Source organism: Toxorhynchites rutilus, chromosome 3 (assembly GCF_029784135.1).
Source record: "Toxorhynchites rutilus septentrionalis strain SRP chromosome 3, ASM2978413v1, whole genome shotgun sequence".
NCBI lineage: Eukaryota > Metazoa > Arthropoda > Insecta > Diptera > Culicidae > Toxorhynchites > Toxorhynchites rutilus.
Window position 1 is genome coordinate 87,914,863 of NC_073746.1, and position 16,532 is coordinate 87,931,394.

At 37.4% G+C, this 16,532-nt stretch overlaps 1 pseudogene; it reads right to left on the reverse strand.

The window, feature by feature from the left end:
* Positions 1-2,808: 2,808 nt before the first annotated feature.
* LOC129780999 (U4 spliceosomal RNA) lies at positions 2,809-2,885 on the reverse strand (annotated as a pseudogene).
* Between the last annotated feature and the right edge of the window lie 13,647 nt (positions 2,886-16,532).

Consider the following 16,532-nt stretch of genomic DNA (forward strand, 5'->3'; position numbering starts at 1 on the left):
AAGTCATCATTATAATATCAGATTATTTTCAGACACAATTCTCGTTCAAGATATTTCAACCACTTGCATATAACATGTTTCTCCGTTACCTGGAATAAATGTTTTATACAGAAAATAAGATAGAATGAAGACAACCTAATACCAATTCCTTCTTCGAGTTCTGGTATAGATAGAAGATGATATAGGAGTGCGTTTCATAGTGCGTAGATCATATGGGAATTTAATTTCCCAAATTTTCCCTTTTTCCTTCAGAGTTTTCCGGAAATTTTGAATTGTCATGTTTGGTTGGAATATTTTTGGTTGAAATATGTATAATATTTTTATGTGACCCCCTCTCCATTCCAGAGGGGGGAGGGATGTCATACCATCATAGAAACATTTCTCATACCCAAAAACCCTCACATCCTAAATTGTACCTGATTAATTTTCGATTTATGTAGAAGTTTGTGTTTGTGTGCCCCCTGTAATTTGTGTTTCATTTGTATGGCAGCCCCCCTTAGAGAGGGGGGGTGGAGTATTTAACCACCATAGAAACATTTATTGTACCCTAAAACCTTCATATGTATAATTTGGTTCAATTTGCTTGATTAGTTCTCGAGCTATGCAAAAATTTGTGTTTCACTTCTACGACATGCAGAAATTTGTGTTTCATTTGTATGGCAGCCCCCCATTGGAGAGGTGGGAGGAGTATCTAACCACCATAGAAACATTTATTGCAAACTAAAACCTCAAAATGCCCAATTTGGTTTTATTTGTTTGACTAATTCTCAAGTAATACAGAAATTTGTGTTTCAGTTGTATGTCAGCCCCCCCTTAGAGAAGGGGGAAGGGTCTCAAACTATCACGGAAAACTTCCCCGGCCCCAAAAACCCCTACATGCCAATTTTCGTGTTGATCGGTTCAGTAGTTTCCGAGTTCATAAGAATCAGACAGACAGACAGACAGACAGACAGAAATCCATTTTATTTCTCGTATTTAAATTTATTCTGAGGCCAATGATGGGGCCACCTTGGTTAATTATTCTCGTTAGATGAGCACTTCGCTTCCCATTACATTAACATCAGAATAAATTTTATTCCAAAAAATAAATTCACAAAAAATTACGCTCCGGTAGCGTTAATAGGTTATTTTAAATTTTTTTGATCCTGTTTGTGATCATACATTTTAAGATTATACTTTAATTTTTCATTTTATATCATTCTAAATAATCCAGACTGTTCTTTATGCATGTCTACATCATGTTTGGAAGCTAGAATTCCTCGTACAGTTTTTGTTTCTGTTGTATTACTTAGTTTTCTTTTGTTCAAGTTATATTCTGAAAAAAATCGTTCAACGGTTGCTGAAGATTACGGTAGAATCAGAAAAGTTGGAATTTTTTTTTTCAATTTGGGAAATAACAAAATATAATTTTTTCTGATCGTACGTTGTACGTTGATCGGTTAAATTTTTACATAGTCTGCCTCGAAAAAGTTATCCAAAAGTGTTTAGAGCAATCTTGAATGCTCGAATGCAAAGTATATAATTCCAGACTTTCGCTTTGAAATAATCTGTTAACTCCTTCCCGTATTATTCAATACGTCACGCATCAAGTGAATTCACTACTCTGCTGAACGTTCTAGCGCCCTATGTTATGCAAGTATACCACGAGTGAGACTCGATGTTGTACGGGAAGGGGTTAATATTGTTCACAGATAATCGTCGAAGGGTCATTTAAACAGCCATAGAACGATCTTACTTGGATCTTCTTTACTTGATCACCGTTCCAAAACCAAATCCAAAATAAAATTTTGAGCGGTTCATAACGTTGCAATATTCGTTTAACAACACTTTCTAATGGAAGCCAGCGCGTGGTTGACGGATGCAGGATGCAATTTTTCAAAAATTCATAACCTTTGAACCACTAAACCGAATTAGATGATCGGCATATCGAATTAAATCCAATCAGAATCAAAGCCAAATTTCTGAAAAAGCTGGGAAAATTCGAAAACAGCATGAAGCATGAAGAAAGCATGAAAAATTTATTTTTTTGTCAATTTTGTTTATATTAGCATACATTTTAACATTATACTTCTGTTTTGCATTTAGTGTCATTCTAACTAACTCAGGCCTTGGTTTATTTTGCTTCATTATTCTTCATTTCTACATAATTTTTGAAAGCTAGAATTCCTCGCATAGTTTTTTCGTCCAGTTCTACTTTCTGGGTCATTTCGATCGTAAATATTTGGAGGATTTTTTGGAGGAGAACAATTTACATATGCTTCCTTTCCATGATAATAGTTGGATCAATTATCGCCTTGTGGGTGATTGAATGATCATTGAAATTGAAATGTTTTAGAACTTGATTGCAGAGTGTAATGCAATTCGATCGAATTGGTATTGAAATCAGTTACGGCGTTGTGTGAAATTTTACATATTGATAAATATTTATTGATCAACGTTCCGATAGCAGCATCTACATAAACATTATCCAAACTGACATAACTTTCCTGATCGAACTGAATATAAATAAAAGGGAGGCAAATTAGTGAGAAAACACCATACTGTACTTCTGTATGCTTATACTAGATATATATAGATATAGATAGAGAAAGACAATAATCGTCATAAAGGCCTTCGATATGAGTGGAGTGGAGTAGGATTCTCACAACTGGAATAAAAGTATATAATTTTGGGGAATAGAAAACTTAAAAATGCCGAAAAAATCAAAAAGCTGGATAAAACTGTGAAAATTGAAAAAAAAACTATGGATGGGATATACCTATGATATAACCGCAAGGTTGACGTAGGACTGCCGTTGGCTTAGTAATCATTTGTGTTTTTTCAATTAGGAATAATCGCACCTCGGATGTTCCTCATTGGGTACGACATCGCCGCTGCGCAGAGCTCTCTTTTGTATGTATTGATTAAATGATTGATTACGCTAGTGAATGAATGAAACAATTTACGAATTCAATTGCAAACAAATTTCAATTTAGGTCAATTCATTCATAATGGTAGTGGTCATCGCAGCAAATAGTTATCAACATTTTGCCTAATCATCAAACGGTATGCGTAAAAGTTCAGTGAGATGGTGACATGAAGGGATATGCAGTCTTGAATAACCGAGCCAAAACGTTGCATTTGTACCCGCTTTTGTAGAATTTGCAATTCCGAAGTGTAAAAATGCATGGAGGTATAAAAGTATTGCCGAGATCTGCAATGCCGATTTTCCCAACTTATTGATTTCGAAATCTGTGTTGGGAAAACACATAAGCAGGCGAGTACAAAAGTATTCGCAGCTTGCATCTCATTTGCAATGCCGTTGAAATCCGTGTTAGGGATACATTCCGATTTGCAGAAACGCAAGCGAATACAAAAGTACTCGCATCATTGCATCTAATTTGCAATACCGATTTCCTCAGGCTCCATGGTTTTGAAGTATGTGTTAAGCCAGCGCTACACGATGCTACGAACACCCTCGAATGCTGGACGCTCGATGATTCGACGCATCGTCGAATGTCGAGTGTCGAATATTCGCGTTGGAATCCGTTCGTTGTGGATTACCTTCCAACGCGAGTGACACGAGTCAAAGGATTTTTGTCATTCGTTGATTCGACACTCGATGATATTCGATACACCGCTACACGATTCGTCCGAATCTATCTTTGACAGATTGGTTTGTTTACAAGTTTTAGGTGAAGGAACTGTGAAATTTATTCTCAAAGTTCTAAATATTCGGCGAAATATTGCATTCTAATAATGTTGATTTGAAGCATTTTTAATTTACAGCCCGATATCAGTACAATTGCTACGGCAGCGATTTGAGTACTCGCATCGTCATTCAGTTTCCTAACGTTTTTGATGGTAGATAAAAACAATAAACATTCGATCCAAATACTCGCCGATTGTTTGGACCGATTGCTTTGAATCGAACATTCACTTCACCGTGTAGCAGCACATTCGTCACAACATTTGACGATTCATCTAGTCAAATGTTTGAGTCCAACATTCGAGTGAAACGTTGGACGAATCGTATAGCGCCCGCATTAGGAAAACATTCCGATTTGCAGAAACGCAAGCGAGTACAAAAGTACCCGCTGCTTGTATCTATTTTGCAAGGCCGATTTCCTCAGGCTCCATGGTTTTGAAGTCTGTGTTAGGGAAACATTCCGATTTGCAGAAATGCAAGTGAGTACAAAAGTAGCCGCTGCTTGTATCTATCTTGCAAGGCCGATTTCCCCAGGCTCCATGGTTTAGTAGTCTGTGTTAGGGAAACATCCATTCCTTCCAGCGATGGTACCTCGATCGTTGCGCAATCATAACTGAGTGGATTTCTGAGCGGCACTCGCTTTTATACCGATTGGTGTGATTTCAATAGCCTGTTTGTGTAGAAATAGGACATTGTTGAATTTTTGTTAAGTCTAATTTTATGTCTTGAACTGACTCTAATTTAGAAAGTACGCTCCTTAGAATAATTATACTGTTCATTTGAAAGATAAGAAAATTTTGCATAGAATACAATTGTAAAACTTTCAAATTAATAGAACCCAGGATCAACTTTTAAATGTAAGGAACGAACTTCAAATTTTGTCTTTTTAATTAATTTTCCAAAAATGCATGATAAACTGGAAGCTCTCCAACCACTCTACAGTTCCTTCCTTGACACCACACTATTATCCTTCTTGTTATCTTCCACTAATTTAAATGTGTTCACAACATAATTTTATGCAAATTTTCCTCAAATGAAAGCATCGTGCGCACTTTTTGAATTTTCAGTTCAGTCATTTTAAGGCAAAAAACTGGTCTCAAGGAAAAGTTCAATAATTCTTTCGTAGTTAAGATTTGATCATCAGCGTGGAAGATTTTTTATGATCCACTATCTCTTAAAATTTTTCGGATCAGCTACCAGTTTTCGATATTTTATTCAATTTATGAGAAAGTTTTCTCACTAGTTTGAACATTTATAAAAAAAAATTATAGAAGATTAATAAATTTCTCAAAAAAAAAAATGATTCAATCGGGCAATAGGCTTCAGGGCCATTTTTGGAAAAAATGAACAAAATTTCAATAAAATGGGGAGGATCGGGGCAGCGGAGGATTAATTTGGCGTTGAATTGCTCTCTGGTAAACTGTGACGTTTTGATAAAGATTTAAGTGGAGGAAAGCTAAAGAGCAATACAAATAACTTATCGTGCAAGATTAGTAAAAAGTTATTGAGTTGTGAGTTTTCTGATGTTTTTTCCCCACGGGTATTTTGGAAGCTATTTAGACACTCAATGCAGGATGGTCAATAAGCAGTTGAAAAATAAAAAAAATATATATAGATATTGAACATATTTTTAATAAGGTATTAGTACCCTTTGAAACTATTGCGGAAAAGGTTTCTATTGCGCTGATGACTAAATGTGAATTGATCGTGCGAATGAACAGACATTTCCTGTGGCGAAATGTCGAAAATGTTTTGAGTGATCTTTGAAACGCTGTAACTCTTTTATAAAATAATGCATTCGTCAAAGCATCAACTGGACCATGTATTAAATATTTCCAAGATTGCGATGAGTAGATTTGACCATCGATTTGCTGTTCATTATTTCATGAAATATTCTTAGTTCGAAATCAAAGGATAATTTTTCATTCGATAGAGAATACCTCTGTAGTAAATAGTTCTACTGAAACTCTCTATGAATCAAATGGATGCGAAATAATCATGTTGATTGGATTGCTTTTAAGCATATATTCTCAAAATCTAGAGTAACTTTGAAAACAAACTATAAACGCTATGCAAAGTATTTTATCTACAACACATATACACATCACACACTAGAAATTTGTAGCTTGAAAATGCTGTATTTTTTATCTTAATGTCATCGTTTATATCGAACATACAGGCGTTCCGAAATCTCTGAAAAATTTCAACCTTTCACTCCTCATCCTTTGTCAAGTGAGGATCTATAGATATCAGTACATGCTTCCTACTTTATCTTTTCTTTTTTTGAAATTCTTTTTAAATGATAGAAAAAGAGTCTATGTATATAAAATCGTTCTGTCGTTTTTGTGCGCTTCAAAAACTCGAGCTCTGATGGAGCTCATATTATAACACAACATACGAGCCACTTCAAAAATTGTTGTTGCTACTGCCAACGCCTCAAGAAGCTTCAAGATTTCCAGATGAAATGAGCACACTTCTGAAATAAATCTGTGAAAGTAAATTAACTTTCTAGTATTGAATATGTACTCTATGTGACAGCAACACAATTCTTTGCATGTGTTCAAAAATCGTGAGCTTAAATTGTATCTGATAGTGATTTTAAATCTATTTAATTTTATTCGATTGGCTTTGCTCAAGATCAATCCTTTGAATTTTGTAATTTATATTCAGATGCGGATTGTTCAACTGGATATTGCGCGTTTCCGTGTTGGCAAACCAGATAGCCTTTATATCTTCGAAGATAATAGAAAAACAAAGTATTACAAGTATTTAAATTAGAGGCGAATGAACTGCAAAGTTTCAAGCCTTTTAAAAACAAAGAATATAGAACATACAAGTATTTCAAAGTTAAACTCAAATGGAATATTTGCTTTGTGTTACTACTCATTTTTCTGTCCTAAAACACCAATGAGCCACGGCAAACGTGGCAGGGTTCAGCAAGTAAAATTTGAAACAAAATAAACTTTAATGGAATTAAAATTGAGTTATTTCCTGAATTATTCTAATAAAATCAAGAGAAATGTCCACGTGGACAACAGGGGGAGGGGTATGAAAATGTCCACGCTTGTCCACGGAGGGAGAGGGGGGAATTTAAAATCGTGCTTTTTCTGTCCACGTGGTATGTGGACAGCCCCTTCGGTTGTTTTGCTGGCATGCCTAAAAAAATGGCAATATACAGGAAAAACCGGAAGGTTGGCAACCCTGGTCCCAGCAAAATTTCAAGGAGATTTTGCCGGACACTCCGAAACTTTGATGAATTTTTCTTTCTATATACCAATGTGATACGAGGTTCGAGGTATGCTCAGGATCTCTTTCTTGGTAGAATGTATCCCGTAGCCAAATTTAATTTCCTTTATTCGAGTTTTCTACGTCATACGTTGCCATCGAGTCCCGAAACTAAGACCATCATTCCTAGTAAAAGTGATGGGTTTCGTTTTAACTTACCCCGTGTTTCAACTTGCTCCGGTGTATCTTACCCATTATTTTTATACCGAAAGGACAAAACAACTGAAAAAGTTTTGATCAATCTTCCAATGCCTATCAATTGAACAATGGTCGCTGAAACTACTACAGGCTGCTACTAATCAGCTACCTTTTTTTCATTATCGCGAAAATCGAAAATATTCAAAGTGAAGAACGCGTTTTTATAGTAAAAACGAGACTTGCATCCAATCCCACGGGTAACCAGAGCTCAGAGCTGATCATGGTTAGTGGTTTTGTTCCAGCACAAGTATACACACACGCGCGCACATTCACATTATGTTGTGGTTTGGAAATGGAAATTATCGATTGATGTTTCAAATTGTCCCCAATACCCGCTACCATCAACCGTGAAATCCAAAGCCACGCAACGTGTTTCACATACAGTTTCTGTATCCTGGGAGGATCCACTTTTTGATCAGGCTGGGAGACTATTGTTATACTATCATTAATGTTCAGTCAATCGGATACACACAGACTCCCACACAAAGTATGAGAGGGAGACAATAACAGTGCCAATGATTTTGTTATTGTTTATGATTGGACACTGGTCGTTGCTTGCACATACACACACCCCCCGCATGGACATATATCGCCTCTGGTCCGCCGGGATCAGCTAAAACACACGGGGCATAATAGCTATTATCATAAATATACAACGTCCGCCTGCAAAGCTCATCGTTTGTGGACAGCCCGGAACCTAGGGGCTACCGCTTACTTTCCCCATGAGTTGGTTTTGTGGTGAATACACCGGGTTTAATTATAAGCATTGTGTTTTTCGATGCTTGACTTTTGGGTTAATTATAAAACGCTTTAATTGAAAGTATACAGATGTCTGTTTGGTTTTGTGCGCACACCGAGATGGGACTTATTATATGGTTTCACATTTTGACTGATAGTATTGTAGGGGGTGTAACCTTAATTTTCCGACAGGATATCCGTTTTACGATGCCCAATATAATTTTGCTGTGTGCCTCTGTGTTATTTTTCATACGACCCCAAATTTAATTTTGAAATATTTTCATCGCTTTTGATCGAAATATATTTTCGTTCAATTTCTCCTCGAGTTCAACCAAACCCGACTATCCAAATCATTGTATCAAAGCAAATACAAATACCATTTGCGAATCGGAACGTAGTATTGTCTAATATCAACAAACGGATGGTTCATCACCTCGGAAGCACCGAGAGTCCTGAAAGCTCGCGGCTACTATTTATCATTCGTCATTCCCCAACATAAACATCAGGTGAGAAAACAAAACATTGACACAGTGCTGCGGTGAATGATCCTCCTTTGCTGAGATACTTTCGACGGTATTATTCCCCGGCGGCAATCCGCGGAAGTAGCGAAGCCCTCATCCTCATCGACGCAGCCTGCAACCAGCTTCGAAATCCAGAAGACTCTAAGACTCCCTTTGTGTGCCTCCCTGGCTGAAGGCAGGCCGAGACAAGTAAACTCGCAAATTATTAAGCTATTTTGCTTTCCCATTTGTTCAGTTTTAATCCCCTATTTTCGCAATATAAATGCAAATTAACTAACCAACAACTGCTACATATCGACAAGTGAGTGAAAAGCGCTTCCGGGGAAACTATCGGTTCCGCGAATGTATTCTTGTCGCGGCGGGGGATGCTCCCGACCTTGGATGAAATTCCTTTCAGCGGGACACATTCTTCATTTGAGCGGTGATACTTTTCTTCTTTTCCGTTAAGCCACGCTGTGGCTTGCATATTCATCGACTGTTGATGTAGGGTAGCGGCGCTGATATTGGGCTTCTGTTTCTGACATAGGACTACGACTATCTTGAAGGGTATCAACGTTTCCATGGAACAGTTGAAATATCAAAGAACTCTTTTTGTTGCGAACGGATTTTGTTGATTTACAAAGCAATGGAATCGGAAATTCACTCTCTAAGATTTTTCGATGTGCTGTTTTGACGCAGGACTATGTCTTTCAGGGAAATATCGGGGGTTCAAATTGGAAAACAAAAATCGATCGTATCACGAAAATTGTCCAATTTCGAACGCATACTGCTCAGTCTTTTCGAGATGGAGTTTTGAGATTTTCGCATCAATCGATTTGAGTACTTTATAAAAGTTTATTACAATGAAGCAAGGAAGTGAACAGCGGTGATAACGTAGTAATCGCAGGATAATTTTCGAGAATATTGGTCGCATTTTAGTGTGGACCTGGTCGAGGATATGAGAAAAAGATCCGATTTGACTCTAGGTTGCTCTCAGAAATTTCCCTAATCCAACTATCTCAATGTAGCTGCCGACTTTCAACAATTTACAATATCTAGAAAATGACTTCCGTATCCCCAGGACCCTTTTAGAGAAAAAAAAAAAATGAGAATTTCTAACCTGTTGGATTCGAAGTCTTTTTCGCTTGCGCGATCCAGTAACACAAATAAACGTATTGAACTAATTGAAGTTTCATTCGGTCGTTAGCATGCGATCCTGTTTCTTCTCTAAATTTCTAAAAACTAAAAAATCAACCACTTGGGAATCTTTCCCGTTTGTTTTCGACCCTAATTTTTCTCTGCCCTTCGCGCTCATTCCCACGCGATAAGGGGCGAGACTTGAACATATATTTTTATCACCTCTTGGGTGGCCCATACGGCGCTCTCACCTTGGGCCTTATCAAAACATCTTCTTCATCTTCGTGGATGGCACTTACGTTCCTAGTAAAACTTTTGCCTTCCCAACGTAGGTATTACTTGCGTCATTTTTATTAGTAGTACTTAGTTGAGATTTCTATGCCTGATATAACACGCCTTGAATGTATTCTGGGTTGGCAAGCTCTAGAATACGCGTGACCACAGTGCAAATCGGAAGAAATTTCTTTGACGATAAATTCCCCCAAACAGAACGGGAATCGAACCCGAACCACCGGTGTGATAATGTAGGACGCTAACCACTCGGCCACGGGAGCACGAAGCATATCAAAACATGCTACCGACGAAAAAGGCGCTACTTCTATTCCTTCACCGATGCGCTATCTCTACCATGTGCGCTAGCTCTGCACTAAGGTTTATTGTTGAATTTGTTTGTGTCATAATTATGCAAAACTTATCCCTTAAACACATACGTTTAGCCTTCTATTTCTTTTGCTCAATTCTTGCTTGGGTCTTGTTGTGTCATAAAACTCAGGCGCGCTTATCTTGGAAACTACACAGTGCATTCAAAAAGTTCCGGGACAACCCATTCCCCCTATTCTCCGGACCTCGCCCCGGCAGACTTTTTCTAGTTTCCTAAGCTAAAGAACGCTATGAAAGGAGAACGTTTTGACGATGTTCCAGACATTCAACGAAATGTGACGCGTATTATGAACTCCATACCGGATGAGCAAGTGCCTTCCGACACCTCTACGAACGTTCAAAAATTTGTGTGGAAAGTATCGGGAATTTTCGTACTGTGCATGCGGGAACCGGTTTAATTTGGTTTTTCTTATATTGGTACGATCTCAAGACGCACATCTTTCAGATATAAGTGCCATCCGATCATTAGTGTCAATTAGTGATCGTTGCAAACGGCCGGAAATGTGAATCGACATCTCTTGGATTTTGCATGATGATAACGCGCCATCGCACCGAGCCTGAATTGTACTCAATAATTCGACCAAACATCAAGTAAATACCATCGAGAAAGTGCCCCATGCACATGATATTGCCCCGTGCGACATTCTTTTGTTCCCCAAGTTGAAGTAAACATTTCGAGGAAAGAGATTTTAGTCGATCGAGGAAATCAAAGAGAATGCGACGAGGGAACTAAAGGCCATCCTTTCGTCGGCCTACCAGGGATGCATGCAGGACTGGGTCAAGCGTTGACACATGTGTGTTACTTCAGATGGCTCATATTTTAAAAAGAATAAATAACTTTGCGTGAAATTCAACTCTATTTTGTTTTATTTGAAAATGCCCGGTACTTTTTGATCATAGAGTAAAACAAATTGAAGGAAAGGAACAAACATGTGGTTCCCTCCTGCTGGCATTATTTTGTTTACATTGGTCCTTTTCTATTTATTTCAAAGGCACCCTTCAATTTTGATATTTTATTATTTTATGTCCGGCCCTGCTATCTAAGCTGGGTCCGTAATAGTAACGATGCCCCAGCCTCAATATTCTCCAGACATTGCTTCGTGTGACTATTTCATATTTTCAAAAATAAAAAGACTTTTAAAGGTTCGACGATTCAAAAACATGACACACACCGCTAAAAGATTAAAAGTTGTCTAAAACAACAAGTTTGAGAAGTGTTTCGAAGATTGGAAGAAGCGCTGTCACAATTGCATAATATTGTGACAATAATAATGCGGATTTTTTTATAAAAGGGTTTTTTTTTGAAAAAAAAACTATGGATAGGTTATACCTATGATATAACCGCAAGGTTGACGTAGCACTGCCGTTGGCTCAGTAATCATTTGTGTTTTCCCAATTAGCAATAATCACACTTCGAATGTTCATCATTTGGTACGATATCGCCGCTGCGCAGAGCTGTTGATTAAATTATGGATTAAACTAGTGAATGAATGAAACAATTTACGAATTCAATTGCCAACAAATCCCAATTCAGGTCAATTCATGCATTATGGTAGTGGTTATCGCAGCAAATAGTTATCAACATTTTGCCTAATCATCAAACGGTATGCGTAGAAGTTCAGTAAGCTGAAGGGGAATGTAGTCTTGAACAACCGAGCCAAAGCGTTGCATTTGTACCCGCTTTTGTAGACCGTGTTAGCAAAAAGCATTCCGGAGTGTAAAAATGCATGGGGGGTAAAAAAAGTACTGTCGAGATCTAGAATGCCGATTTTCCCAATTTGTTGGTTTCGGGATCTGTGTTGGGAAAACACATTCCGGCTTGTAAAAACGTAAGCGAGTACAAAAGTACTCGCAGCTTGCATCTCATTTGCAATGCCAATTTCTCCCGGCTCCATGGTTTTGAAGTCTGTGTTAGGGAAGCATTCCGATTTGCAAAAACGCAAACGAGTACAAAAGTACCATCAGCTTGCTTCTATTTTGCAATGCCGATTTCCCCAGGCTCCATGGTTTTGAAGTCTGTGTTAGGGAAACGTTCCGATTTGCAAAAGCGCAAACGAGTACGAAAGTACTCGCTGCTTGCATTTATTTTGCAATGCCAGTTTCCCCAGACTCCATGGTTTTGAAGTCTGTGTTAGGGAAATATTCAGATTTGCAAAAGCGCAAACTAGTACAAAAGTACCCACTGCTTATATCCATTTTGCAATGCCCATTTCCCCAGGATCCATGGTTTTGAAGTCTGTGTTAGGGAAACATCCATTCATTCCTGCGATGGTACCTCAATCGCTATTCAATTATAACTGAATGGATTTCCGAGCGGCGCTCGCTTATATACCGATTGGTGATTTCAATGGCCTGTTTTGAAAGTAATTTTAAGGCTATTGAAACAAGTTTTCGGATCAAAAAGTAACAAGTATATAACGCGACATTTTATCTTTCGAATGAAATGTTTATCATACCATTTCGTTCAGTTGTTTAGGAGCTATTAACGCTCAAAATCTCGGTCTCCGGCGTAACGCTTTCGTTTTCGAAACTTTGATTTTACACCCCGGTATAGAAATGAAAGACGTAGTCCTACGTCAAAAATTCCCGTGACAATCTGAACACACCTTCTATTTACGAAATTTGAATAATTCAGGGTAAAAAAAAAAAAATTGACGGCGCCAGTGGTTGTATGGTTAGCGTAACAGCCTCACAATCCGATCGGCCTGGGTTCAATCCCAGCTGGCGTCGTTGGGATTTTCTGAGGCGAAAAATCTCTGGTTACGTCTTCCTTCGGAGCGGAAGTAAAAGAAGTTGGCCCGGCTCATGAGTTGTTGAGTCTGATAGGTAGGAACAGGTGGAGTCGCCTCCCTGATGTCGGTGATTGGCACTAAAGTGGCGGAAATAGGCCGACGAAAAATAAGCGAAGATAAAAAAAAAAAAAAAAAAAAGGGTAAAAATCGTTTGATCATAGAATGATTAAAATGTAAGCGTCATGTTTATCCAATATACACTCGACAAAAAAAACTAAAGGAACAGAGTACGAAATCCAAATTTTTAGGGGATTTTTGAAATGCTGTAAACGAAAGGTAATTTTGGAATCTCCAATGAACTCTGTACAAAGCTAATTTGTAGTTTTGACAAAAAAAAAATCTCACACATATACTTACACATTCCCACATACACAAACATTTCACACAAAATGTGGTATATCCCATCTTCATGCGTTGATTTTCCACGAAGTTTCAGCAGTGTTTGTTCTTTTTTCGAAAACACATTTCATGACCTGGTTGTTTTGTAGCCTAGGTGTAAGATTAACCCTTTATGGGGCCGTAGAAACTAGGTTATAATTGAATCAAACTTCAGTAAAATATAATCATTACATGAGGAAGAACACATATTTACCTTTGATAAAAAAGAACTATTGAAACAGTTGAAAAAATCGATGGGTTGTATCCGAGAAACGACCGCTTAGGACGTAGGACTACGCAATCTTTTTTTTTTAAATTAGTTGGTGTTACCGCGATCATCTTTCGGACCTTGGGAATCAGTGCTTTTGATTAGGAGAATGGAACGACACAACTTTATTCTCCTTCGAGTATAATAGACGATATTCGGAGTGATGGATAGTTGTTGTATATTTGACTTTCCAATGTAGACTAAGGCCGATTTGCCTATTCCTATCGGTTTTATATCGTAAAGCGGGAAGATGAGTGGGTAACAAAATAGAAAACTGTTTGTGAGTCTATAATAAAGATCGGCAGATCACAAGCGGATGCTGCGATGGGCTGATAAGAATGATACGTTAGAAAGAGTATGCTAACTAGACCTATTCGAGCAGTTTGGCTCGTCCATAAACTACGCGTTGCGTGAACAGTTGGTTTATCATTTAGGATATTATTTGAGAATACGTCAAAATTTCATGAATAACTCTTTAGTAAAATGTTCCGGGGAATCTGAAAATGTTTAATGGCTTGCATGGTTTTGTAGAATCATTTCGAGAAGCAACGATTCTTTCTTGCTTTTGCGAGAACAATACATTAATTGGTCCTATGTCGCAATTTGTTTCTTTATGTCAATGCACGCATTGCACTGAGTATTTAACGAGAGGCATCGTCCGTGCATCGCCATTCCACAAGCATCAAATACGCGTCTAACAGATGCACACAGTTGCAACGATAAAAATTAAACATCGCGAGAATGACCGTTTATGAAAAATCGTTTCTCGACTCTCGGTCAAACCCGTCAACAAAGCTAGGAGCTTGTTGCATCAGTTGCATCAGAGCCGATGCGCACGAGAGCAAATACGAATGGCAACTAAAAGTATCGAAGGTGTGCTATTGTAGGAAATGAACAAGTTCTAAGTTTCGCGCAACGAAAACAAGCAAAACACATAAACCCAAACACTGAAGGCTAGAACCGACCTTCATGTGAAATATTCGCTAGCGTTCACAGCCCGAGGGGAGACATAAAACACAAAACGAGCAGAAAGATTCTGAGAATTTCCCTCAGATGAAATGAAATACTTATACGCCAGGAACAGTTTACTTAATATGCAAGGGTTGAATTTACTTCGCAAATATTCTCTTTATCCCCCTTCGTTGTTTCTATTAGTTGCATTGTCCGTTATTGACAGCTCTGTTCGGGAAAGCACACAAATGGACAGAACAAATGTATGGGGATTGGGAATGCTTCCAATTTCCATCAATTTAAACCATATACAGACTATGAAATTGTAATGTATAGCATATCAAATTTCCGATTCGATTGGTATGCAAATCGTTAAAATCTGTTCGCAGCAAAAATAGTTATTAACGTTAACTTTATTTCATAAAAACGTGACTTTTTTTTTCTGATTTGGCACCCTTCATGTAAGACGTAGTCCTACGTCAAAAATCGGTGGCAATATAGTTGCCGCTGACCTATAACCCCAAAAACACTGTTTGCCTTGTAAGCTCACTTCATTGGTTATGCAAAAATTATAACATTATTTCTAGCGCTGCGAGAAAAAAAATTCTGTTGGGTGCAGTATAGCCTTACATAGTTGACTTTTCCATTAAATACACCATTTATTTTATTGAAAAAACTTTAAGAACTTACAGAATTTTCCGCAGGCGCTCTGAAATTACGGTTCGTTTACCCCACCATGCAGATCTTCTTCCACTACTTTTGAAAGTCGAAAATAAGCACTCGAAACATTCTATTAAGATAATGATACATACATCATTTCAATGTTTAAGCCATCAGCTATTGGAATATTTCATGAAGATGTTGCTATCTTGGTGTGTGTAGATGTAGTGGACAAAAATATAAAAAAGAAATAAAAAATCGATTTCTTTCTGTTTTTACAGAAATTTTGTCAATTAATCCAATTTTTTGTTAACCAACTTAATAGCAAATTCAATCAATCTTATCAACCAGCTTTCAATTGGTACCTATAACGTTCATATTGGACCTTTCCATACAGATATATTTTTGTTTGAATGTTAAATTACCCCCTCGTCTTTGATGATGAATAATTCAATAAACAATTATCGCACCGCAATTCGAAAGGTAGTTGTGAAAACTCAAATACATTCTATACAAGTTTAATTTGTAGCTTTGACGAAAAAAATCATTTAATTTTTTGCATCAATTTAAAAACAAGTACCAAAAACAGGATTTTAGAACATCTTCTGTAATTCTGCGTATTTCACAGTAAGTCCTAATGTTGGCAGGGAAATTCTTAGCCTAGAATATCCCTAAAACAACTGCGAACGTTTCATACTGATACGTTTAGCCGTTTTTTTAGCCGATCGATCAAAGTTTGGAGTAGATAAGAGGATCACTTCAACGTATATTGTACCAGAAATTGAAATTCTATGCGTATTCTTTCGTTTTCATGTGTTTGTAGGTTCTAGGATTGCATGGAATGATGATACTCACACGTATCCATATGTATTCTTACATATACACGCACTCCTCACCCGCAAGCTCATGAAAACGAATGTTTATTAAATTATGCATCATAAGAAATGAAGGGGAAATTTTCCATTCAACTAAAAATATCTGTGTGTTGAATGATCATTTAGACACGTTATAGAGATTATATGAAAGCTGGTTGATCAGGTGAAATAGATTTGCTATTGACTTGGTTGACAAAAAATTGTGTTTATTCACAAAATTTCTGTAAAAACAAAAACATAAATCGATTTTGTATATCTTCTCTATGGTTTTATCCACTACATCTATACACCCCAAGATAACAATATGTTCGTGAAATATTCGATGTATATATGATAATCTTAATAGAATGTTTCGAAAGCTGCATGGTGGGGTACGATTACGAGTTTGATTCACTGTAGTTG